This window comes from Amblyraja radiata, chromosome 6 (genome assembly GCF_010909765.2).
Source record: "Amblyraja radiata isolate CabotCenter1 chromosome 6, sAmbRad1.1.pri, whole genome shotgun sequence".
NCBI classification, from domain to species: Eukaryota; Metazoa; Chordata; class Chondrichthyes; order Rajiformes; family Rajidae; genus Amblyraja; species Amblyraja radiata.
In genome coordinates, this window is record NC_045961.1 from 87041924 (window position 1) to 87068412 (window position 26489).

General features: G+C 43.2%; 2 long non-coding RNA genes across 2 annotated transcripts; one reads left to right on the forward strand and one right to left on the reverse strand.

The window, feature by feature from the left end:
- Nucleotides 1–225: 225 nt before the first annotated feature.
- Nucleotides 226–19167, reverse strand: LOC116974543. Its single transcript, XR_004412384.1, has 3 exons — nucleotides 19048–19167; nucleotides 8545–8547; nucleotides 226–242 (listed from the first exon to the last, which is right to left on the reverse strand). It is a non-coding gene; the product is annotated as an uncharacterized LOC116974543 (long non-coding RNA).
- On the forward strand, nucleotides 3620–24653 carry LOC116974542. Its single transcript, XR_004412383.1, has 3 exons — nucleotides 3620–3667; nucleotides 20749–21014; nucleotides 24330–24653. It is a non-coding gene; the product is annotated as an uncharacterized LOC116974542 (long non-coding RNA).
- Nucleotides 24654–26489: the final 1836 nt, after the last annotated feature.

The window sequence follows — 26489 nt, forward strand, 5'->3', positions numbered from 1 at the left end:
TTTTCACACAGAGTGGTGAATCTCTGGAACTCTCTGCCACAGAGGGTAGTCGAGGCCAGTTCATTGGCTATATTTAAGAGGGAGTTAGATGTGGCCCTTGTGGCTAAGGGGATCAGAGGGTATGGAGAGAAGGCAGGTACGGGATACTCCGTTGGATGATCAGCCATGATCATATTGAATGGCGGTGCAGGCTCGAAGGGCCGAATGGCCTACTCCTGCACCTGATTTCTATGTTTCTATGTCTGTTTCTATAGTAAAACAAATATTTTTAAGTATCAAATATACTGATTATCAAACAACTATGTTACAATCTTTGTCAACAATATCACAAGGCACTGTTTTTTTAAATTGTTTTTATTATACAAATACTTTTATTCAAAAAATAACAATAAACATACAAATTAACACAATCAAAGACTGCCTATGTTGACAGTTTTACAAACAAACGATCATCAAATTAATATAACGGCAACTTTATCAACAAAACACTTAACCTCCCGCAGTGACCAACGTTCACGGAAGGCCTCCAAAGTCCCCGTGGACACCGCGTGTTCCCTCTCCAGGGACACGCGGGCACAGACATATGCCCAGAAAAGGGTCAGGCTGTCAACCTTGGTGCAGCCGTCAACTACCCACTGCCTGGACCTGTGAATGGCCATCTTGGCCAGGCCCAGGAGCAGACGGACAGGGAGATCCCCTCCCGACCTTCCCCCCTCTGTACCGGGTGCCGAAATGTCAGGAGCGTGGGGTTAAAATGTAGCCAAAACTTGAGGAACAGCCCCTTCAGATAGTCGAACGGGCTGCAACCTCTCACACTGCATGTACAAATGAAACACGGTCTCTTCCTCGCCGCAGAAGTGACAGGCGGCTGGCGAGTCCGTGAACCGGCTCAAGTATCTGTTACAGGCCACAACCATGTGCAACACCCTCCAGCCCAGGGCCCCGATGTAAAGGGGGAGGACTCCCTTATAGAGACCTCCACTGAGGACCACACCCGCCGTCAGGTGGTAACATGGACCGCCAGGGCATGTCCGGACAGAAGACAAGGGCGAGGAAGTACAGAGTGTGCAGCAGCAGCCTGTACGGTACGCACCTCTCCGCGTCACAGAACGGCACGCTTGGCATCTCGGAAAGGCCGCTCATGTTGCGACCCAATGATTCTTCTCTCCCCAGAAGAAGTTCACCAACCTCCTCTGGATCATGGTGACCAATAAAGAGGGCGGGACCAGAGTGGCCAGCCGGTACCACAACATAAAGGCCACCAGCTGGTTTATGACCAATGCTCTCCCCGGTAAGGCAGCACGCCAAGAAGGCCTAACTAACCCCCTAGCTGGGCGACGACCTTCGCCTCTAGCTCCTGCCAGTTTGCCGATCAAGCCCCCTCAGTGGGACTCAAGTAGGCTCCCAGGTAGAGGAGGTGCATGGTGCTCCAAGCATAAGCTGTCATCTCTTCCGGCAGGGAGTCCACCTCACACTGAGACACCAAGAGACCAGAACACTTCCCCCAGTTGATCCTGGCGGAGGATGCAGCCGAGAAAACCTGCTGGCATTCGCGCATCCTCCACAGGTCAACAGGGTCGGTGTACATCAAATGGACATCATCGGCATAGGCCGAAAGAAGCACCTCCACCCCAGGTCCCAGTTAAGCCAGGCCTGCCAACCGCCTCCGGAGAAGGTACAGGAATGGCTCTACACAGATGGAATACAGCTGGCCAGACATGGGATATCCTTGAAGTACCCCTCTCCTAAAGTGAACGGGGGCCAACAAAGAGCCGTTGACCTTAACAAGGCATTCCGCAGCAGCGTACAAAAGCTGGACTCGGGCCACGAAGTACGGTCCAAATCCGAACGCCTGCAGAGTCCCAAGAAGGTAGTCGTGATCCACCCTGTCAAACGCCTTCTCCTGGTCAAGGGAGAGAAAGGTGACTGACTGTCCAGCCCCCTGGGACAGATGTATCAGGTCCCGGACCAGATGGATATTGTTCTGGATGGCCCGACCCGGGATTGTGTAGGACTGGTCCTGGTTGATCACTTGGGACAGCAAGGGACCCAGGCGATTCACCATTGCCCGTGCAAAGACTTTGTATTCTGAGCTGAGGAGAGATACGGGGCGCTGTTGTGGTTTCCAATACTCGAAATTAACTCAGGCGACGCGGAGAATTCTTCAAGAAGTTTAAACCTTTATTTGCAAATAAAAGCTGGAACCCTTCACTTCACCAGCCCAAGTGAATGCTCTGTCTTAAACAAAGGATCGCCTCTTTTTATAGTATGTTCAACTCTGCATGTCCCACCCCCGGTGCATTTCCATACCCAATCACTTGCAGACATTCCCCTATCATCAGTTAATCACTTGCTCCCACCTATCTCCTCCTTCCCAGTACTTTTCCACTTTGCAACAGTTATAAGTCACATGACTTACCTTTGTTGGCCTCTCGCCGGCCTCATGGCTTTGACTTAATTACCCAGGTATGTTTCATTTTAACAGAGTGAAGCCGGAGAAAATTGGTCTTAGTTTTCAGAAACCAATTTTTACAAAATGTAAGAGATACGAATGATACAGAGGTTTTATATAAACAAAACACGTCGTTCCCATTATCGGGGTAGAATGCTATCTCTGAGAGGGTGAACATCTGGGAAGATCGGAGGGGAGGCTGGCTGGACTATGATACCTTCCTCAACTTTGGTGCCACTGTGTTGTGTTGTGGACTTCTGTGTTTGTGCTTTTTTCCCCCATTTTAATGTTTTATTTATTTATTATTTATTTATTTTTTATGATACTTGACTGTAAAGAAAATTCATTTTGTTGTCTCTAATATGAGATAATGACAATATATTGATAACAATACAATACAATAAATGGTCCCTATACACTAACACTATCCTACACACTGCAGTAGAACCTCCCTGCAGTAGAAGCTCCCTGCTCCTATACTCAAATCCTTTTGCCCCCCCCCCCCTACCTGCCATCAGTCTGAAGAAGGGTTTCGGCCCGAAACGTTGCCTATTTCCTTCGCTCCATAGATGCTGCTGCACCCGCTGAGTTTCTCCAGCACTTTTGTCTACCTTCGATTTTCCAGCATCTGCCTTTTCTTCTTAAACACATTGTTCACTCTCATTGTTAGCGTAGCTAGATCATGTGTATGCATGCTGAGCATAGAATGAGCATAGATATGCACAGTGAAGACTTGGCAAGCAGTGGGAGGTGATTAAGGAGATTATACATGACAGCATAGTTTGGTAAAGAGGAAGAAATCAAGAGGGCAGTGAACCAGACGGGTAAAAAAAAATCAGAGAATGTAGAACACTACAGGACAGGATAGACACAGAATGCTGGAGTAACTCAGCGGGACAGGCAGCATCTCTAGCGAGAAGGAATGGGTGACGTTTCGGGTCGAGCCCCTTCTACGGTGACTTTGAGTAAACGGTGCAATTAAACATTTACTTGCAGCAGCACAACTGATACGTAATATAATACTCCATCTGTAAATTATTAAGAATGGAGTAACAGCTGAGTGACTACCAATGTGAAAGAGAAACAAATCTTGTTCCTTTAGATCTTGTTGTTAGTCCATGGGAGAAAACATGAGTGGTTACCAGACAAGGACATTGAAATATAGAAATCACAAACCCTCTAATCGGCAAGTTTTCAACAGCAACTGAGAACCAGGTACTGACAAAGGCTTTTTTTATTGCATGTGAGAACATAAATTGTCTTATTTGCCAATGTAGTTGCAAAATGCAAGATAGGAGTGACCTTTCCTGTTTTGCACAACAATACTAGTTTTTGAGAAGATATTTGATGAGCGATTTAATGTCTTCATCTAGATTTCTAACGTTAGTATATATTTAAATGTGAACGCAATTCTGTGGAAAGCACTGTTGTCTCTGTCAGTTCAAGGTCCACATCAGCACCTTGAACACACAGCTCAAGCTGCACACCCTCTGCAACACAAAGGATCCAGTGGACCTTCACAGGTGTGGTTTTCCAGGTGAGATGTGAAACCAAGGTCACATTGATCTGCTTAGCTGTACAGAACAGATGCCATAGCATTGTTCAGCATGCCTCGCAAGGCTGCATTCTCAGCCCCTTTGCTATTCTACCTCTACCTATCAAATGTTCTTACTCCATTTACATGTGACATCAGTATCGTAGGCTTGATCTGACGAGACAGAGAACAGAAAGGAGATAACGAGTTTAAATGCCTGGTGTCAAATCAGCAATATCACTCAATGTCAGCAAAACAAAGGAGCTACTTATTGACTTCAGAAAGTGGAGTGAAGTACACGCCCCAGTCAGTATCAATTGTGCTCAAGTTGCGATAGCCGAAGGCTTCGAATTCCGAGATGTAAATATCACCAACCATTTGTCCTGCCCAACAAATTATGCAAAAGCCAAGGAAGCACACAAATGCCTCTATGTTCTCAGAAGGCTAAATAAATTTGGCATGTCTCCAATAACTCTTACCACCTTCCACAGATGCACCATAGAAAGCATTTTATCGGGTTGCGTGACATCAACGGTTGGTATGGGAACTGCTCTGAGCAAGACCGCACTAAATAGCAATGAGTTGTGAATGCAGACTAGTCCGTCACACAAACCAGGCTCCCCTTACTCCTATAACCATATAACATATAACCATATAACAATTACAGCACGGAAACAGGCCATCTCGGCCCTACAAGTCCATGCCGAACAACTTTTTTCCCTTAGTCCCACCTGCCTGCACTCATACCATAACCCTCCATTCCCTTCTCATCCATATGCCTATCCAATTTATTTTTAAATGATACCAACGAACCTGCCGCCACCACTTCCACTGGAAGCTCATTCCACACCGCTACCACTCTCTGAGTAAAGAAGTTCCCCCTCATGTTACCCCTAAACTTCTGTCCCTTAATTCTGAAGTCATGTCCTCTTGTTTGAATCTTCCCTATTCTCAAAGGGAAAAGCTTGTCCACATCAACTCTGTCTATCCCTCTCATCATTTTAAAGACCTCTATCAAGTCCCCCCTTAACCTTCTGCGCTCCAGAGAATAAAGACCTAATTTATTCAACCTATCTCTGTAACTTAGTTGTTGAAACCCAGGCAACATTCTAGTAAATCTCCTCTGTACTCTCTCTATTTTGTTGACATCCTTCCTATAATTGGGCGACCAAAATTGTACACCATACTCCAGATTTGGTCTCACCAATGCCTTGTACAATTTTACAATCCTCACTCTCCATCAACTCCCATTTGCTGTACACTTCACATTGTCTTGTGAAATCAGCAAATGTAATCAAGGACCACTCACACATACCATGGCCATTCTCTCCTCTCCCCTCTCCCACCAGGCAGAAGATTCAAAATCTTGAAAGCATGTACCACCAGATTAAAGAACAGCTACTTCCCTGCTGTTATTAGACTTGGATGTGATAATTGCTCGTTTCTGAGCTTTCCCCCAGTCTAGTTTCAGTAAAAACACTGAATCAAGCACTTGAATTAACTAAATTTTATTTTACCAAAAGCATGTCACATATCACACACTGTACCTATCCTCCACCGCAGATTCGATCCCTGTGTCTATCTGTTCAAGCCCACTAGGCCTCGCGCAGACAGAGACACACCAGAAGTTCCTCAAGAAGATCGACCTTGAGCCTCGTGATCACGGCCTTTTATATGCCCCACGAACCTGAGGGCCGATCCACACGGGGGTTGTCTTCCAGTTACCCAATTACAGATATCGATTAACCCCATACATAACAGACATTTCCCTAACCCAATGATACACCAGTTCAATACATTGTATTCACAATGGACTTCGAGATGAAGTCAACTTTTGAAACATTTACTCTGATTAACAGAACTCTATGACAAGGCTTAACACCCCATCCAGTAAACATCCAGCAGAGTCAGATTCTGCAACATTATTTACAAGCTATTTACAACATGTATCAGATTGACAAGGCTTGCAGGGCTTCCTATTCTTTGCATATGAATTGTATCTAAGTTCCAGACTCTGGCACCTCTCACAAACTGTCCCAGCTCTGCAGAGAGCAATCCCAATTTGACCAAATCTCCCAGCAAGCCCTGACACTTAACCCCATTTTGAAGTCCTGACTGGTCCAATTTAGCCAGGATTAACAGACGGACCTCTCTAATGCTAGAGATGAATTCCCAATCTTCCAATCCACTTTGTGAGAGCCGTTACACTTTTTTATCTACACTACCTCTAGCTATGACACTATATTCTGTATTCTGTTTATTTTCTTTTGCATTTTCTGATATACAGTACGTGTATGGTATGATTTGCCTGGATAACACGCAAAACAAAGCTTTTCACTATATCTCGGTATATGTAAGAACAAAAATCAATATAACTTACACCCCAGCGGTATGAATATTGACTTCTCTAACTTCAAGTAACCCTTGTTTTCCCTCTCTCTCCATCTCTCCCCCTTCCCAGTTCTCTGACCAGTCTGACTGTCCCTGATTACATTTTATCTCTGTTTGCTTTGTTGTCACCTTCTCCTAGCTATCAATTGTCTATTCTATATTTTCCTTTACTTCATCTCTTTTGATCTCTTACACATATCTCTGTAACTCTCTCTCCCCTGATGCTCAGTCTGAAGAAGTTTGCACATTCTGTCTGTACGGAGTTTGTACATTCTGCTTGTGTCCACGTGGGTTTTCTCTGGATGCTCTCAATTCAAAGACGCTCCAAAGACGCACAGGTTTGTTGGTTAATTGGCTTCGGTAAAATTGTAAAAATAAAGCCCCTAGTGTGTAGGACGGTGTTAGTGTACGGGGTGATTGCTGGTCGGGATGGACTCGTTGGGCCAAAGGGTCTGTTTCCACGCAGTATCTCTAAAATCTTAAGAAAAGACTGAAAAAGGAGAATGGCGCTTTTACTGAGAAAATGGGCTGAAGAGTATAATTCCCAGTGTACTGAGGTACAGTAAAAAGCTTTTTGTTGCATGTTAACCAGTCAGCAGAAAGACGATACATGATTACAATCAATCTATTTGCAGTGTATAGATACATCATAAGGGAAGATCAGGTGAAAAATCATCTGGTTGTTGTCGCATAAGAGTATGTATAGTTTCCATTTTCCGTGAGTTGAATTTAAACCAATTTTTTCCAACTCCTCGTTCAAACCGGGAGAGCAAGAAACGGGTTCGAGTTAAAATGAAAAGTGGAGGGACAGGTAGGACAAAGGAAATACTGTAAACATAGAAAACAGGTGCAGGAGGAGGCCATTTGGCCCTTCGACCTTGCACCGCCATTTTCCATTTTCAGCCGTTGCGCAGCCCGTCCCTGTCCTGTCCGACCGTCCGCTGCTGCCGCTCGGCACGTCCCCACCATGCCCACCCGCACACGCTGCTGCCATTTGGCCCGTCCCCGCCCTGCCCGCCCGCCTGCCTGCCTGCTCACTGCCACTGCCAGGCTGGGTCCTGGGGGGGTATGGAGTTGGTGTTCATCACAGTGGGAACCATGAGTTTAGATGAGCTGGTGGAGAAGATCTCCTCCGAGAGGGCCGTGAGGGTGAGTTACAGCAGCGGAGGCTGTTGCGGAGGAGACGGATGGTTGCAGCCATTCACCCGGGCGACGGGTAGACGGGACGACCATTGCCACAGAGCGCGGGCGGCATAGAGGGGTGGGTGAGGTAGGGAGAGAGAGACAGGATCAGGGCGCTCTCTCGCTCTTTGTGGGATAACATTAGTTACCCTCCGATCTACAGGAACTGATCATGAATCTATAGAACATTGGAAACTGATCACCAATGCGTCAACGTTTTCTAGAGCCACCTCCTTGAGTTCCCTGGGATGCAGCCCATCAGGCCCTGGGGTTTTTCAGCTTTCAGTCCCATCAGTCTACCCAATACTATTTCTCCCCTAATGCAAATTTCAATTAGTTCCTCTGTCTCCCTAGATCCTCTGTCCTCGAGTACATCTGGGAGATTGTTTGTGTCTTCCTTATTGACGACAGACCCAAAGTACCTGTTCAACTCTTCTGTCATTTCCTTGTTCCCCATAATAATTCTACCTGTTTCTACCTTCAAGGGACCCACATTTGTCCTTACTAATCTTTTTCTCTTAACATACTAAAGGAAGCTTTTACTATCCTTCTTTATATTCTTGGCCAGCTTACCCTCGTATTTCATCTTTTCACCCCATATTGCCCTTTTTGTTACCTTCTGCTGTCCTTTGAAAATTTCCCAATCCTTTGGCTTCCCGCTACTCTTTGCTATGTTACACACCTTTTCTTTTAGTTTTATTCCATCCCTAACTTCCCTTGTCAGCCACGGTTGCCTCTTACTCCCCTTAGAATCTTTCTTCATCTTTGGAATGAAATGATCCTGCTTCTTCTGGATTATGCCCAGAAATTCCTGACATAGCTGTTCCACCATCATTCCTGCTAGGATCCTTTTCTAGTCAACCTTGGCCAGCTCCTCTCTCATGCCTTCCTAGTCCCCTTTGATCAACTGCAACATTGACACTCCTGATTTAACCTTCTCCCTCTGAAATTGCAGATTAAAACTTATCTTATATATGGTCACTACTTCCTAGCGCTTCCTTTACCTTGAGTTCCCTTATTAAATCTGATTCATTAGACAACACTAAATCCAGAATTGCCTACTCTCTGGGAGGCTCCAGTACAAGCTGCTCTAAGAATCCATCTCGGAGGCACTCCCTTTCTTGGGGTCCAGAATGAACCTGTTTTTCTACTTGCATATTGAAATCGCCCATAACCCCAGTGGCATTCTCTTTGTTACATGCAACTTTTAACTCCTGCTACAACTTGCACCCTATATCCAAGCTACTGTTGGGTAGCTCTAAAGGGATGCGGTAGGTAGCCCAGGTGGTTCTGAAGTTTACAGAACCACCCGATTAACAGATTAGAGGGAGAAAACAAAGGGAAGTGTAAAAGCTGTGAAATGCAGGTCAGAGCTGTTATAGTCATAGTCATACAGCATGGAAACAAGCCCTTCAGCCCAACTTGCCCATCTGTGCCAAAAGCCTTTTTGATCACCCTATTAACCTGTGATGCGACTTTCAAGGATCTATGTACCTGTACTCCTAGATCCCTCTGCTCTACAACACTCCCCATAGCCCTACATGAAATACATGAAAGAAAGCTTGCAGGGAATATAAAAACTGACTCTAAAAGCTTCTTTAGATATGTGAAGAGGAAAAGATTAGTGAAGACAAGTGTAGGTCCTCACAGTCAGAAACTGGTAAATTTATAATGGGAAACAAGGAAATAGCAGACCAGTTAAACGAGTACTTTGGTTCTGTCTTCACTAAGGAAGACACAAACAATCTCCCAGAATTACTAGGGGACTGAGGGTCTAATGAAGGGGTCTCCAAACTATGGCCCGCAGGCCACATCTGGCCCGCCACGAGATTTTATCTGGCCCGCAGCAAGCTCTTAACACATTCCGTGCAGCGGGCTAAAAACATAATTTAGCAGGTTCTGTGACAGTGTCAGTTTGCCGTAGGCTATCAAGTTGAGGGTTTGTGTGCAGCTGCTGACAGGTTACCGTTAGTTGTACGTGACAAACACCCTCTTTTAATCGGCACGAGGAAGGCAAGGAATGTAAGAATTCACGTCAGTTTGCCGCGGGCTATTAAATTAAGTGTTTGTTTTTGTCATTTTACTTAACAATAATTTAAAATTTTATTGATTTCTCAGCGGAGTGCCCACTCGTGAGTCACTGCAATGGTGACACACATGTGCTCACTCAGCCATTATATCATATGATATTTCTTTACTGTCTGCATGCCCACTGGTGGTCACTGTACTTTTTCTGTTTTATAAATAATTATATACCTATGGCATATATATATTCCGATATCTCAAGCTCTTTTTAAAAATTGAATATTATTTGTTGCCATATAAACCTAATGTAAACTAACCTAATCTAACCTAACCTAGTTTAACCTTTCCTAATCTAACCTAATCTAATCTAAACTAACCTAATCTAAACTAACCTAATCTAAACTAACCTAATCTAATCTAACCTGAACGGAACGTGTTAAAATATTATTTCCCTCTTGCCCTCTTCATTTTCTGTAAAACTGGAAGGAACGGCAAATAGACAGCCGTGCTGGATATTTAACCCACAAATACCTGCAGAGGCTAGGTGTTGTGACTACCTGAAGGTACAGATTTTTAAAAAAATTGAGAGATGACACTCCTGGTATTTCTCCATCTTTGCTTTGGGAAACTTTTAAAGCCTACCTTAGAGGCTGCATCATTTCATACCAAGCCTCTCAAAATAAGAGAAATAGGGCAGAACAATTGTAGTTAGAAAAACAAATAAAACAATTAGACTTAGAAATTGTGGCTGACCCGTCCACAATAAAACACAATAAGATAGCTGCACTCAAATTCAAATTAAACCAGATACTCTCGGCAAGAATCAGTACGGCATTTCAATACACTAAACAAAAATACTTTGAATTCGGCGTTAAACCACATAAACGTTTAGCACGACAACTCCGCAAATTAGAGAATGACCGTACCATACATAAATTCAGATCAGAAAAAGGCAAACTGCTCTCACTGCCCAAAGATATCAATGAAAGATTTCTACAATTTTATCAAACCCTATACTCGTCACAAACATCAGCCGATTCAGCGAAGATGAAGATCTGTCTTGATAAGTGCAATCTCCCATCTCTCAGTGAGACGGAACGTGAGGAATTAGGTGCAGAGATAACAATAAAGGACATTTCAGAGACCATTAAATCACTGAAAAATGGAAAGACTCCTGGCCCAGACGGGCTCAATAACGAATTTTATTAAAAATTCAATGACATAATTTCCCCACGTCTACAAAGCCTCTCTACCCAAGCATTCAAAGAGCAGACTTTACCGCAGACTCCGGCAGAATCAATTATTACGTTAATTCCCAAAAAAGATAAAAACCTTGAAGGGCGGGGACCTTATAGAGCAATTGCCCTCTTAAATACTGACCAGAAGATTCTAGCCAAGACTTTGGCTCGTAGACTTAACCTAGTCATTGGCAAACTTTTACACCCAGATCAAACCGTGTTCATACCTAAATGACACTCATTTTATAATCTGAGACGCCTGTTTAATATAATTTATTCGCAGAGAATACCAAACGAAGACCTAACAATCATTTCACTGGACGCAGAAAAAGCTTTCGACCAAGTGGAATGGCCTTATCTTTTCACAGTGTTGGAAAAATTCCAATTGTGCGAAAACTTCACCTCATGGGTGAAGCTTCTATATACTAATCCGACTGCCAGAATACTAACAAATCAAATGCTTTCACTTAAATGTTACCTATTCAGGGGCAATAGACAAGGATGCGCTCTCTCTCCCCGATGCTATTTGCATTAGGCATAGAATCTCTTGCCAGTAATATTAGGTCCCACCCAGGCATATATGGATACAATACTAAACACACTATTAACAAAATTTCCTTATATGCAGACGATGTACTTTTATACGTTACTAACCTCCGAATCAGTATTCCAAATTTACTAACCACTATAGATCAATTTGGTTACTTTTCTGGCTACAGAATCAATTGGAACAAAAGCGAAATGATGGCGATAAAAGAACAAGACGTCACCCTGCTCCAACAGTTTCCCTTTAGAATTGTTACTGAAAAATTCAGATACCTCGGAGTTCACATTACCAGAAAGTATTCCCTTCTGTTTAAAACAAATTTCCCTCCATTAATTACTAAACTTCATAAGTATTTTCAATTTTGGAAAGCACTGCCTATTTCCCTCCTCGGCAGACTTAATGCCGTAAAGATGATCTTTCTCCCGCAGCTTTCGAGTTCATTTTAAAATTATTTTATTTGTTTTCAAATCGTTGAATGGGCTCGCCCCGCCTTACCTCTCTGAGCTGCTCCACCTATATGCTCCTGCCCGGTACCTCAGGTCAGCTGATCAGCTACTCCTTGAGGTACCACGGTCTAAGCGGAAGCTCAGAGGGGATAGAGCCTTTTCTGTTGCTGCTCCGGCACTTTGGAACACCTTGCCGTTGCACATCAGACAGGCCCCCTCACTGTCCATCTTCAAATCCTCCCTAAAAACTCATTTTTATTCTCTGGCTTTCGACACTGGCTGAGACATTACTCCTTTTCTTAGTGCTTTTAATGTCTTTTAATTTTTACTGTTTTTAGTCCTTCGTTTTACGGTTTTTAATGGTTTGTAATAACTTTTTGTCCATGAGTTCTCATGTACAGCACTTTGTGGCAACTGCGGTTGTTTAAAGCGCTTTATAAATAAAGTTTATTATTATATTATATATTATTTCACACCTATTCCAGACAATGCCGATATATCTTCCCAAAATTGTCTTCAAAAAAATTGATTTCATTGTCACTAATTTCATTTGGGACTATAAAAGCCACCAAATACACAAAAGACACCTGTGCAAATCTAAAGAGAATGGAGGATTAGTCTTACCCAATTTCCTCTTTTACTATTGGGCAACAAATATTAAAACTATAATTTTCTGGCTGGATGACATACCAACAGGCAAACTGGCTAAAAATGGAAAGAGAAGATTGCTTGCCTTTCTGCATAGGCTCGATTGTCCTTTCTCCAATATCCCTAAATAAGTCAACGTATGAGCATAACCCGATAATACATAGTACTCTTCGTATCTTGAAACAGTTGAAGCTCAGTCTCAAATTGAGAGACATGTCTCTCCTTCTTCCCATTGCAAACAATCCCTCTTTTAAACTCTCTACTCTAGATGGTGTTTTTGTTCAATGGAAGAATGAGATGAATCAATACTGTGGAAGACCTTTATCAGAAGGGGACTCTTTCCCCTTTTCAAGAATTGCAGGAGAAATACAATCTGAACACCAATAATTTTTTCAGATACCTCCAAGTTAGGGACTACATGAGAACATACAGGCAAGACTGCTCCTCTGCAGGTCCAGACAAACTCGATAAGTGTTTGAATAGACATGCAGATACAGATGAGTTAATATCCCACATTTACAATGCCCTCCAAAACATCGACACCCCATCATCTGAGGTTTATAGTCGTTCATGGGAGGATGAGATGGGTCAACACATCTCCAAGGATATCTGGGACGAAAGCTGACAATAAATCCACTATTGCTCCCTAAATGCCAGACACTGCCTGATACAGTTTAAAGTGCTGCACAGGCTATATTACTCAAAGAGCAAATTGAACAAGATTTTCCCCAGTGTTTCCCCTTTTTGCAATAAATGTCAATCTCAAGAAGCCACCATAACCCACAGTTTTGTACTGTGTACAAAAATAGAAAGTTTTTGGACAGAAGTATTCAGCGTCACCTACAAAACACTGAAAACTACATTAGAGCCAGACCCAAAATTGATAATACTGGGAATATCAGAGGCATGTAGCAACCTAACGGCTTCTCAAAGACACTTTCTCGATTACGGTCTAATACCAACAAAAAAACATACTTAAATTCTGGGAAAAGACAGCAGTCTCCTCAGTGAAGATGTGGATTACTGAAATAATTAGGTTTGTCTTGATTGACAAACCAGAACAATTTTTAAAAATATGGTCTCCTTTTATTTAATTTCTTGAGCAATACAATGGATGAACACGAATTCTAAACTGATTGTAGGGCTGGGTGAGCGGGCACATGGGTGGGTCGACGGACATATCTCCTCTTTTTTCTTCTTCTTTTCATTTTTCTCTTTCCTTTCTCTTCTCTTCCTTCTCCTTTCAACTTAATATTCTGTTTGTAAAATGTTAAAACTAAAGCTGTGCTAGAGTTGTAGAACTGTCAAGTCATTTTTGCTTCCAATAAAATATATATATTAAAAAATATATTATCTATTAGTTAAAATCGATTTCTTAATGAATTTTTCATTTGAGTGAAGTGATTGAGGAGTCAAACAAGAGCAACCGCTGCCAGGTCTATGTTTGCAGTCACATGGTTTACTCCAGTAAGCTCTCTAAATACATTAAAAACTTGCTCTTTTTGAAACATCCTGAACATTATAAAATTTACATCTTTTGAAACACTATACATTAAAATTTTACATAATTTGGAATGCCCTGTACATTAAAAAATAACGTTTTTGAAACACCCAGTACATACAAATGTTATGCCTTCTGATTTTTCAGATATAAATTTTATTTCTATGCTTTTCAGTTATGAAAGGAAAAAAGAAAAGAAGAGTGGGCAGTGAGTGTCGTTCGTTTAATGAGGAATGGGGCATAAATTACTTTTTTGTGCAAGCAAATGATAAAACTTTATGCCTCATATGTAAAGACACTGTTGCTGTTTTGAAGGAGCACAATATGCGTCGGCACTATGAGACCAAACATGGCTCAAGTTATTCCCAGTTCACAGGAACACAGCATTCAGAAAAGTTTAAATCATTGCATCGCAAGCTGTTTCTAGAAGGAATAAAACTGATAATGAAGCTTTAATCAGGGCCAGCTACAAAGTTGCTTATGTGTTAGCTAAAAGAGGAAAACCTTTCACTGAGGGAGATTTCATCAAAGAGTGTATGATGGAAGTGGTGGGAGAGTTATTCCCAGTAAAAGAAAATCTCTTTAAAATTGTCGGTCTTGTGCCAAATACTGTTGCTCGTAGAATTGAAGATTTAGGACATAACATAGTTCAGCAAATTTTGGACAAAGTAAGAAGTTTTTGCTGGTATTCTCTCGTGTTGGATGAATCAACTGATGTGTGTGATGCCTCACAACTCCTAGTATTCATCCGTGGTGTTGACAGTGAATTTAATGTCACCCAAGAATTAGCATCAGTTCATAGTATGCAAAATACAGTAACTTGAGAGGACATCTTCAATGAATTGCATAAAACCGTGTCAGAATATAACCTGAAGTGGATATCAATTGCAATGCATAACAATTGATGGAGGAAAGAATATGTCTGGGGCGAAGAAGGGTTTGGTTGGGCAAATCTCAAAAGTTTCGAGGTTGGGGGATTCATTGCATTATTAATCAACAAGCATTGTGCGGAAAGTATGTTGATATGTCTTGTGTTTTGAAACATGTCGCTTCTGTGGTGAATTTCATTCAATCTCATGGACTCAATCATCACCAGTTTTGTGCTTTTCTGGAAAAAATTGATTCTGAGTATGTTGACTATTATTCAGCAGTTCGATGGGTTAGTTGTGGAAAGGTTTTATTGCCCTTCTTTCAGCTCAGAAAGGATATTGATTCATTTCTAATAGAGAAAAATCATCCTGAACCAGATGTGACAAGCTGTATGAATCAATTGAATTTGAAGCTTCAAGGCAAAAAAAATAAATGGATTTGTGACTTTTTTGCTCATGTCAAGGCATTCAGAGCAAAACTGCTGTTACTTGAAGGCAAGGTGAAAGTTCATAATTTGGCTCATTTCCCATGTTGTGAAGAATTACAAGAGAAAAGTGAGAAGAATTTCCTTCCTCATTCGCAAATGAAGTAATTTTAGGGTTGAAAAAACAATTTCAGGAGCGATTTTCTGACCTTGATGCCAAAGCAAATGAAATCAGGCTTTCAAAATCGATTTTATTGCAATATTGAAAATCTCCTGTCAGTTTCAAATGGAAATTATTGATCTACAAAGAAGGAAATCTGATTGAGTTTCACAAATTTTTGAAGCCTGAGCAGTTTCCATATTTGAAGCAATTTGCTTGTAGATTTGTGTCCAATTTTGTTGCAGCATACCTCTGTGAACAAACATTTTCAAGAATGAAGTATATCAAGTCTAAATATCGAGCAAATTTATCTGATGAGCATTTGAAGTCCATCCTCATAACTGGCTCCTCAAATTTGGATCCTCAATTCAATTACATTTTGAAATCCAAAAAACAATTCCATCCTTCCTCTTAGAGTGGTTGCATAAAACTTTATGATTTCATTGGTTAACCTTGATTCATGGCTACAAGTTTTGTGTTGAATTTCTTCCATTTGTTTTACTTAAGTTCTTTTTTTAGTTCATTAAATTTATAAAACTGACATTTCTTTATTTTTTCCTATGACCTGCAAAATGTGCTAAATATATAATGTGGCCCTCATGCTGAAAAGTTGGGAGGAACTGAGGGCAATCCACATTAATCAGGTAATGGTGTTAGGTAAACTGTTGGGACTGAAGGCAGATAACTTTCCAGGGCCTGATGGTCTGCATCCCAGAGTTCTCAATGAGGTGGCCCTAGAAATTGTGGATGCATTGGTGATCATTTTCCAATGTCTATAGACTCCGCCTGTTTTCCGGAGCACCCGTTGCAACAGCTGCGTCCGCTGGACTGGAGGGCGGCAGCTTCGACCACCCCCGGGCCGCGGAGCTTGAACCGCGGGACTGACTTACCATCGCCCGGTGGGGTATCGTCTCGGCGCAGAGGGAGAAGAGGAAGGAAGAGACAGTAACTCTAAGACTTTTGCCTCCATCACAGTGAGGAGGTGTTTGGTGAACTCACTGTGGTGGATGTTAATTTGTGTTTATTGTGTGTTGTTATTATTACATGTATGGCTGCAGGCAACAGCATTTCGTTCAGACCGAAAGGTCTGAATGACAAATAAAGGATTCAATTCAATTCAATCAGTTCCTGTAGACTGGAGTGTAGCTAATGTAACCCCACTTTTTAAGAAAGGAGGGAGAGAGAAAACGGGGAGTTATAGACTAGTTAGCCTTACATCAGTAGTGGGGATGATGCTTCAGTCGATAGCAGTGCATTTGGAAAGCAGTGACAGGATCCGTCAAAGTCAGCATGGATTTATGAAGGGGAAATCATGCTTGACTAATCTTCTAGAAATTTTTGAGGATATAACAAGTAGAATGGATAAGTAGATGTGGTGTATCTGGACTTTCAAAAAGCCTTTGACAAGGTCCCACATAAGGTGCTAGAAATTCCATTAATCGCTTTACATTTTCAAAGTTTGTCAATAGCATAATATTCGCATCTGTGAAAATGTCACCATTCCAGTCAACTTGCTCCAACAAGCCTACTGGTAGTTTGGCTGGCAGACAGGAAGCAAAGAGTAGGAATTAATGGGTCAGAGTGGGCAGATGCAGTATAATGTGGATAAATGTGAGGTTATCCACTTTGGTGGCAAGAACAGGAAGGCAGATTATTATCTGAATGGTGTCAGATTAGCAAAAAGAGGAGGTGCAATGAGACCTGGGTGTCCTTGTACATCAGTCACTAAAAGTAGGCATGCAGGTACAACAGGCAGTGAAGAAAGCTAATGGCATGTTGGCCTTAATTGCAAGAGGATTTGAGGAGCAAGGAGGTCCTACTGCAGTTGTACATGGCCCTGGTGAGACCACACCTGGAGTATTGTATGCAGTTTTGGTTTCCTAATTTGAGGAAGGATATTCCTGCTATTGAGGAAGTGCAGCATAGTTTCACCAGGTTAATTCCCAGGATAACAGGACTGACATCTGAAGTAAGAATGGGTCGACTGGGCTTGTAGTCACCGGGATTTAGAAAGATGAGAGGGGATCTAATGGGCCTGTCCCACTTAGGCAACTCTTCAGGTGACTGCCAGGGACTAATTTTAATGGAATTCACCAACGACACCTGGCGACAACCTACGACAGCAAAAATTGTCGCCACTGTCGCCGAAAAATGTTCAACATGTTGAAAATTTTGCGGCAGTCGCCTGTAGTCACTCAAAAAATCGTCTAAGTGGCACAGGCCCATTATGGAAATATAAAATTCTTAATGGATTGGACAGGCTAGATGCAGGAAAAATGTTCCCCATGTTGGGGGAGTCCAGAACCAGGGATCACAGTTTAAGAATAAGGGGTGAAAAAGTTTAAAGATTTAAAAGCTACAAAATGGATTCAGCTGTAGATTAGGAGGAATAAAATGGATGCACTCACCTTTCTCCTATTACACTAACAAGGCTAACAGAAATATTTTCTCCCTTCTTCCATAACACTAATGAGATAACAGCACAAATACATGAATGTTTATATCAGAGAGAAAAGCAATTAGGAGCATGTTCGGACTCTTGGCTCGTACTCTTTACTCTATAAGATTATAATGTGTGTCAACTAGGTAAAAAAAACAAATTGATAGAATTTATTGATAGAATTTATTTGCCACGCAACCAGGATCGGTGGAATTTGGGTTGTCTGCAGCGGTACAATAATAAAGTACACATAACCACAATAAAAATGTAACACAAACATCCACCACAGCATTCATCACTGTGGTGGAAGGCACAAAATTTGGCCAGTCCTCCTCCATTTCCCCCCCGTGGACAGGACCAGAGTCAGTCCAGGATCGGCTCTTCCTCACCGGAGACCGCGGCTTTAAGTTGGTGTAGGCCGCAGGCCGGCGGTCGAGATTTAAAGTCTCCGCCGCAGCCAGAAGCACCGTAGACTGCAGGGCCGGCGGTCGAAGCTCCCCTCCAGGGGTGAGGTTAAGTTCACGCCGGGCCCGCGGTAGAAGTTGGCCGCGGGCCAGCAGTGGTGGCTTCTTCTTCCCCCCCCGGGTCCCCCATGAGGGATCCCGGGCTGTAGACGCCGCACCAGCTGGAGCTCTGCAGACCGCGATTTCAGGCTGCCGGCTGCCCCAGGCCAGCGAAACGGAGCGCTCCCCTCCAGCGAGGGCTCACCCGCTCCACGCCGAGAGTCCACGCTGCGCCCGCCGCTGAAGCCCCGGGCGCGTCTCCGGGAAAGGCCGCGCCGATCCTTGATGTTAGGCCACCGGGGAGGCGACCTGGAAAAAGTCGCCTTTCCATGGAGGAGGCGACCGAAGCGGTTTCCCCCCTACCCCCCCCACACCATCCCCCATAAAAACACACCGAGAAACATCAAACACATACTTTAAAACATACTAAAAAAATAAAAAAAGTTGAAAAAACTAACGCGCTGCTGACAGGCTGCTGCCAGAGCAGCGCCCCCTACTGATCTGCAGAAAAATAGCTTCTTCAGCATAACCATATATGGGCTAACCTTTCTTCTCTCAGAAGAACCTTTCTTAACAGGCAAGCGGCTGTACAATGCTCTGTAAGATAAAGTATTGCTGAATCGCTGATTAATGGGGTATAAATATATCTGATTGAACATTATCTCTTTGTGTTGAGAAAGAGTGACTCTGTATAGTCTGTATTTTACATACTGTAAGAGTGACAGCCACACCCGCCTGGGCGAAATAAAGATTTTACTACTTGATTACTAATCTTTGTGTTGTTATCTGTTTGAAGTAAAAACAAACCTTAACATTGGCGTAGTTGAGCAGGATCTTGCTGGAAACAATCTCTGAAGACTGAGTAACAGGCTACAGTTTGGCTGGGGTCTCGAAGGGAGTAGAAAGTGCACTATCGGACCCCTTGAGTCTGAACTCCTAACAGTGCCTGGGTCACTGGTCCTTTGTCCGAAGTTGATCTGGTTTGTGAATGACAGGGAATCGGATCAATCCCATTTCTGGGCTTGATTAATTTCTGCGGGCAGTGGATACATTAAACTACTCAATGCTGGTGTCTCTGCCAAGGCACTGCAGCAATTCTCTCTCACCAACAAAAAGAAGACTTTCGCAACATAAAACAGCGCTTGCTACTGCACCAGCTACTGCACGCGTTAGCCCTCCCAGTCCAACTGACCATTATTAAGGGCAATGCCCATACAAGTGGCCACAACGAAGCCCCCCCGGGGGAATGCCCTAGCTGACAATACTGCCCGCACAGCAGATTACAAATTCTGCACAATGGTCCCCACAGAACCAAAGATTCTAGTAGACAGAATGGCTCTGTCAGACAAGGGAATGTAAAGTTAATTAATGTAAAGTTCTGCCATGTAAAAAGATCTTTGGAAACGAGAGGGCTGCGCCGTTGACCCTTTGATGGGCCTCTGGCTCACCGCTCTCGGACAAATTTGTGTACCTGATGTTTTCCTTTTACACTATATACACTTCCTCACGCTTACTGATAAGGAGGGAAGGGAATGTGGAATGTAGCTTACACTTTGAACTTTAATGAAATGACCTGTATCTAAGAGGGGGGGGCGGGGGGCAGTAGAAGCAGCAACAAAGAGAGAGAGAAAGAGAGAGAGAGAGAGCAAGAGAGAGAGTCGAGTAAGAACAGAAATGTGTGTTTTGGGTTGAGACCATTCTTCAGTATATGTTGTATTTATGAACAATGTATGAACATTTATGGGTGTATCAAAGTTTTAAGAGTTTTGCATGATTTCCTTGAAGAGTGTATAACTGTTTTATTCTTGAGTGAGAATGTTATTGCTTTAACTTGTGTGAATATATGAGATTCAGCATATTGCATGAGGTGTGGAAATTTGTGAGTCACAGCAAAGAGGGTGTTGAGAGAGTGAGTTTAAAAACTGTTAATTGTTTGTGGAACCGGTTCTGGGTGAATGGTGAATTAATCCTATAATTCAGATGAAATAGGATGCCATTGTATGAGCTTGCTCATTTATGTGATAAATCTTTGTAGAGTCTCAAGTGTTTTAAAAAGGTAGTGTCTCTTTAAGAATTATCTTTTGAATTGAATTTAAGAGAGATCTGAATTGCGCACTGGCCATGTGGAATTCAGATTGAGGTATTGGATGAGAATTGGAAATGTCTTTATCTCCAAAAAATCTGTTAATTTGAAATTGGGGAGATAGATTGAAAGAATTGGGAATCATTTTTAAATTGATTTTTCTTTATAATTACCTATTTTAAAGGGTCTGCCTTGTAAGTAGTTAAAGAGTTTAAGTAAAGCCTTGACTGAGACTGGACAGGACCTTAATGATGAATTCATTACATGTGCACAGCAATTGACCCAAACCTTGTCAGTCTTACAGAAACCACTGAACCATTGGAATGCAGAAACCACTATCAGCTGACCATAACAGCGAATCCTTACAACCAGGAGATCACAAACTGATAAGAAATTGGGATCGGAGGAAATTAGGAGAACGGTGGAAGGAGCCCATCCCAGTACTATTAACTACACCTACAGCAGTGAAGGTCGAAAATAATCCTCGTTGGATACACCTAATTTATTGCGAAAGAATTGGAAACTGGAAAAAGGAAGTATGAACGTGGATGTCCTCCTGCAAGACTGGAGGTAAAAGCCATACAATATTTTTTTTTTTAAAAGGCCAGTATTTACAGTATCTTGTTAAAATCAGCCATGAACATAAGCGACCGCATTGCACTGAATTATATACGTGCCTCCCTAATCCCGGATACCAGGAACGAGTCTCCCCCTGGTTGAATAAACTTGAACAATTAACAGTGACCCCTTCTTTGTTCTTTGGGGTCCCAGGATGAGGAATAAAACCAAAGGGATCGATTTGAGATGGGAGACACCTCTGAATCACACTTAATCGTAGCTAATTGACCTCCAGCAACAGCGAAAGAAATAGGAAAATTGATACAATGGCTGAAGGACAAACAGACAATTCATGTTTTAAAGTTGCCAATGACATAGGAGGAAAGATCAGAGGAACCCCGAAGCGGGCCACCAAATTAGCCATGAGGGCACGAGCGCACGACCGGGCGGAGGTGTCTATTAGCGGGATAGCCTCAGGCCACCACATAAAACGGTCCTCCACCGTCAGCAGGTGCGAAACACCCCGGGATGGAGGCCGCGGCCCCACGATGTCCACGTGTACATTGTCGAACCGCCGGCTTGGCACCACAAAATCTTGAACCGGCGCCCGGACGTGTCGATGTACCTTAGACGCTTGGCATGGAATGCACGCCCGGGCCCAGCATCCGACTTGCTTCCGCAGCCCGTGCCATATAAACCTCGCAGCCACCATGGCAACCATGGCCCGGATAGACGGGTGAGCCAGCCCGTGGATGACATCTAACTCGCGACGGCACCAGGCCATCGGAACAGGCGGCGGCTGGCCCGTGGACACGCCGCACAGGATGGAAGTACCTGAGCGAGCCAGTACAGGTGGCTCAACCACCCCATCGTGGGCGCCCGCCTTCCCAGGTCCCCTTGAATTATTCCGGACCGGGCAAGTCCCCTGTGCAAGGGGACGTATCTACGCAATCTGGCCGCCTCATTCGGCGTCCCCTCTGTTTCGGTGCCTCTGGTTCTGGGGGGGGGGGGGGGTAATTTGACGCACCTGGTGGTCGGCCACTGGCAGAGCGAACACTCTGCTCTGGAGGGAGGAGTTAGGTGTCGGTGTGGGAGGTGCAGGTCACAGGGTTGACACTTAGGGGTATTTAAGGTCGGGCAACGCCCGTGCCCATTTGAGGAGTAGGGAGTTGTAACTGACCGATTAAAACACGTCTCAAGCACACAACTTGTGTCCGCTTAGTTTTTTAGCTGGACTGCTGCGAGACCCCGCCATAAATCGCTGATTATTGGTGTATAAATATATCTGATTGAACATTACCTCTTTGTGTGGGGATGGAGTGACTCTGTATAGCCTGTATTTTACATACTGTAAGATTGACAGCCACACCCGCCTGGGCGAAATAAAGATTTTACTACTTGATTACTAATCTTTGTGTTGTTATCTGAAGTAAAAAATGAACCTTAACAGGGTAGTCCATTTAGAATTGAGATGAGGAAAAAAAACCAAGAGAGTTGTGAATCTGTGGAATTCTCTGCCAATTCATTGGATGTTTTCAAGAATGAGTTAGATTTAGCTCTTTGGGCTAATGGAATCAAGGGATATGGGGAAAAAGCAGGAATGGTTCACTGAATTTGGATGATCAGCAATATCATATTGAATAGCAGTGCTGGCTTGAAGGGTCGTATAGCCTACTCCTGCACCAATTTTCTATGTTTCTACGTCTATAACCCTGCAACTGGAAAAAGTTTTATTGGGGAGTGAAAGTGAACTTGAATGAAAGTTACAGTATATCAACTTATTCATTACAGAGCAAATGGTCTACTCCTGCACCTATCTAGAATATAGTTGGAACTAGGACACAAAATGCTGGAGTAACTCAGCGGGTCAGACAACATCTCTGGAGAATAGGAATGTGTGAGGTTTTGGATCAAGATACTTTAGACTGAGATTCAGGGGAGAGGGAAACTAATGGTATGAAAAGGTTCAGAACAAATCAGAGCTGGCACCGAAGACCAACGAAATGTGTAGCCCATAATGTTGGGACCAGCAGTACGTCTAGGGGAGGAGAGGGCAGAGAGAGTGAATGCAGAAGCAACCTGAAATTATTCATACCGCTGGGTTGTAAGCTGTTAGAGAAATCAACCTATTGGTTCCATTGTATATCCCTCTGTTATCACCTCTTCCACAGCCAACAATGGACTATTGTGGGTTCAACCTTTCCTTGGTCATTGGTGCCGACTCTGATTTGTTTGAAATATTTTCATACTTCTAGTTTCGCTCTCCCCCGCCTCTCCATCTGAAGAAGGGTCTAGACCCAAAATATCACCTATCTCTTTTCTCTGGATATGCAGCCTGACATAGAAACATAGAAATGAGGTGCAGGAGTAGGCCATTCGGCCCTTCGAGCCTGCACCGCCATTCAATATGATCATGGCTGATCATCCAACTCAGTATCCCGTACCTGCCTTCTCTCCATACCCTCTGATCCCCATAGCCACAAGGGCCACATCTAACTCCCTCTTAAATATAGCCAATGAACTGGCCTCGACTACCCTCTGTGCCAGGGAGTTCCAGAGATTCACCACTCTCTGTGTGAAAAAAGTTCTTCTCATCTCGGTTTTAAAGGATTTCCCCCTTATCCTTAAGCTGACATGCTGAGTTACTCCAGCATTTTGTGTATACAGTATAAAATAGCATCTGCAGTTCCTTCCTTCAAATAGTTGGAAAAAATCATTTGAAACAGAAAAAAGGAAAACATTACTGGTTATCCTCGATGTATATATAATGCATTGAACAAGGAAGTAAACTGGAAACAAATTTAACAGATCCTGGCAGTAGAAAAAGAAGCAATTTTACAAATCTTTCTGCAAATATATATTTGTTTGTTGCTCAATAGCTGGAATTGTTTCCCTGTCTTCTGTTTCTATCAGCAGAAATACCTCCCAGATGGGTCCCACTCAATGCTAACAAGCCCTGTCAGCCCTTCCCATGGGAGATGGAAGTGGTGCAACTTCTGTACTTGTAATGTGTCACTGTGTCACTTTACAATCTAGTCTAAAACTTGAGAGTAGAGGTGACCTGAGTGGCAAATTTATCCACAGAGGGTGCTGGCTATGTGGAACGAGCTGCTGGCAGAAGTGGGAAGGTTGAAGAGAGGTAAACAATGTTTTAAAAAAAATACCTGGATGGGTACTTAGATAAGAAAGGTTTGGAGGAAGATGGGTCAAACATAGACAAAAGGGAATGGGTCAGGTTTATCTTTTGATCAGCGAGGACAAGTAGGACCAAAGGGCCTGTGTTTGTACTCTGTCTATAATCAATTCTACCTTTGCTCTGCTTTATAGGCAGTGCAACAACAGTCCCTCTGCCATCGTGCCCCATCGACACTAGTCCCACCTGCTAACATTTGGCCCACATCTCTAAACCTATCCCATCCATGAAACTGTCCAATCTTCAATGAAAATCCATATTCACGATTTCACAAGGAGCAAGTGAGATTATGTAGCAAGAAATATGACAATAAACAGGAATGAAATAGGATGAATGCAAAATGTGTGGAAAGTTAATATTTCCACTCAGTGAACTTGCATTAGAACTAGAACGCAGTCTTTAAAAGTAGAGGCAAAAGATGGAACAAGAGAAAGTGGATTTGGAATAAAGCAGGAGGTGTGGAGGTAATTCATTACCATTAAATTAAAAAGCAGGTGGGGAGTGTAGATTGGCTATTGCATGTTAGTCAATCAGAATGTTTAGTAATTATAACTCCGCCTAAATCCATGCTTTATATTGTAAGTACTTGCCTACTGTCTTCAGCAAAGATCTTAGAGCAGATCTTTGGTCTCCAGTAGCTGCAGCAGACTGAACGTGTGATGTGCTGCTTATATGATGATGAACCAGTGCTTCAACTTGTGTGAGACTAAGGTATTTACAAGGAGGAAAAGCAACAACTTGGTGTAGGGTGGGAAATCACAATCAGCACAACACTGAAATCTGGAGGAATGGAAGCAGTAGATACAGGAAAAGCCCCACTGTTCCAGTGAAGCCCTGGCTTAGACAAGAGAGCAGTCTTTCACACCAGCCAGCTTTCTTGCTTTACAAGTCCTTCTACAGCCTGAGGTGCACAGTCCTTCAGCCCACCAGGTTCCTGCCCACCTTGTACAGCCCCCCCCCCCCCCCCCCCCCCCCTATGGTCTACATCTCCATGCAGCCCTGGAACTTCCCCCTCAAACCATCTCACCTCCAGGATATACCATGTGCAATTAACCTCAATGTCGCACTAGTTCCTGGTGCCAATTTAAATCCATGCTCGCAGCCTTCATCGTGTCTGGCCAGGAAAAAGGATTATCTACTTAATGAAAACATAGCAGCTAAAGTATTAAATAGCCTATGGAACTAACAAATTACTAACCACTTAGATGTTCAAAGGGTAACATGACAGATCATCCACAAATGATAGTGTAAGGCACTACATATTAGAAACATTTGATAGTTATTGATGCAAAGTGCTTGATCCCAGAACTTTTAAAGCTTCAGACTATCATATTCTGCTTTATACTGGCCCCACCTTCCCTAGCTTTGTTTAGAACTGTTACACCAGGCAGCACAGCAGTAGAGTTGCTGCCTTACAGCAACAAAGACCCGGGTTCGATCCCGACTACGGGTGCTGGCTGTACGGAATTTGTACGTTCACCCAGTGACCTGCGTGGCTTTTCTCCAGTTTCCTCCCATATTCCAAAGACGTACAGGTTAGCAGGTTAATTGGCTTGGTGTAATTGTAATTGTAAATTGTCCCGAGTGTGTAGGATGGTGTCAGTGTGCGCGGATAGCTGGTCGGCGCGGACTCAGTGGGCCGAAGAGCCTGTTTCGCGCTGTATCTCTAAACTAAACTCAACTTCTAGTCCTACCAAATAAACTGGGTTCAGTTTCCATCCATAGCTGCCCCAAGAGCATTGCCAACATTTCTGAATCTACTTCAATTTGCATGGCTACAAATTTCCTGGTAAAATCAGAGGCTTTGGGCAATGATGAAAGCTGCAGCTGCTGGAAATCCAAAATAGTGGAAAATGCCAGGAACACCAGGTCAGACTTTAGATACAGAACAGAAACAGACACTTCGGCCCACCAGCGATCGCCCTGTAGCACTATCCTACACACTAGGAACAATTTACAAATTTTACCGAAGCTTATCAACCTACAGGTCTTGTGTGTGGGAGGACATCGGAACACACAGTGAAACCCTACACGGTCACAGGGAGAACGTACAAACTCCGTAAAGAAATCACCTGTAATAAGGATGGAACCCGGGTCTCGCACTGTGTGGCAGCAACTCTACTGCTGCACAATTAAGCTGCCCCAGGCAGCATCTGCCGATAGAGAAACCTTTAACGTTTCAAGTCTGAAATTCATTGCCCAGCATTTTCTCTATTATAATAGTGAATATATTGAACTCAACCCTCTAGTTTGCTCAAGTGAACAAATTATTTTTGTTTTCTTCCAAGTTTGCA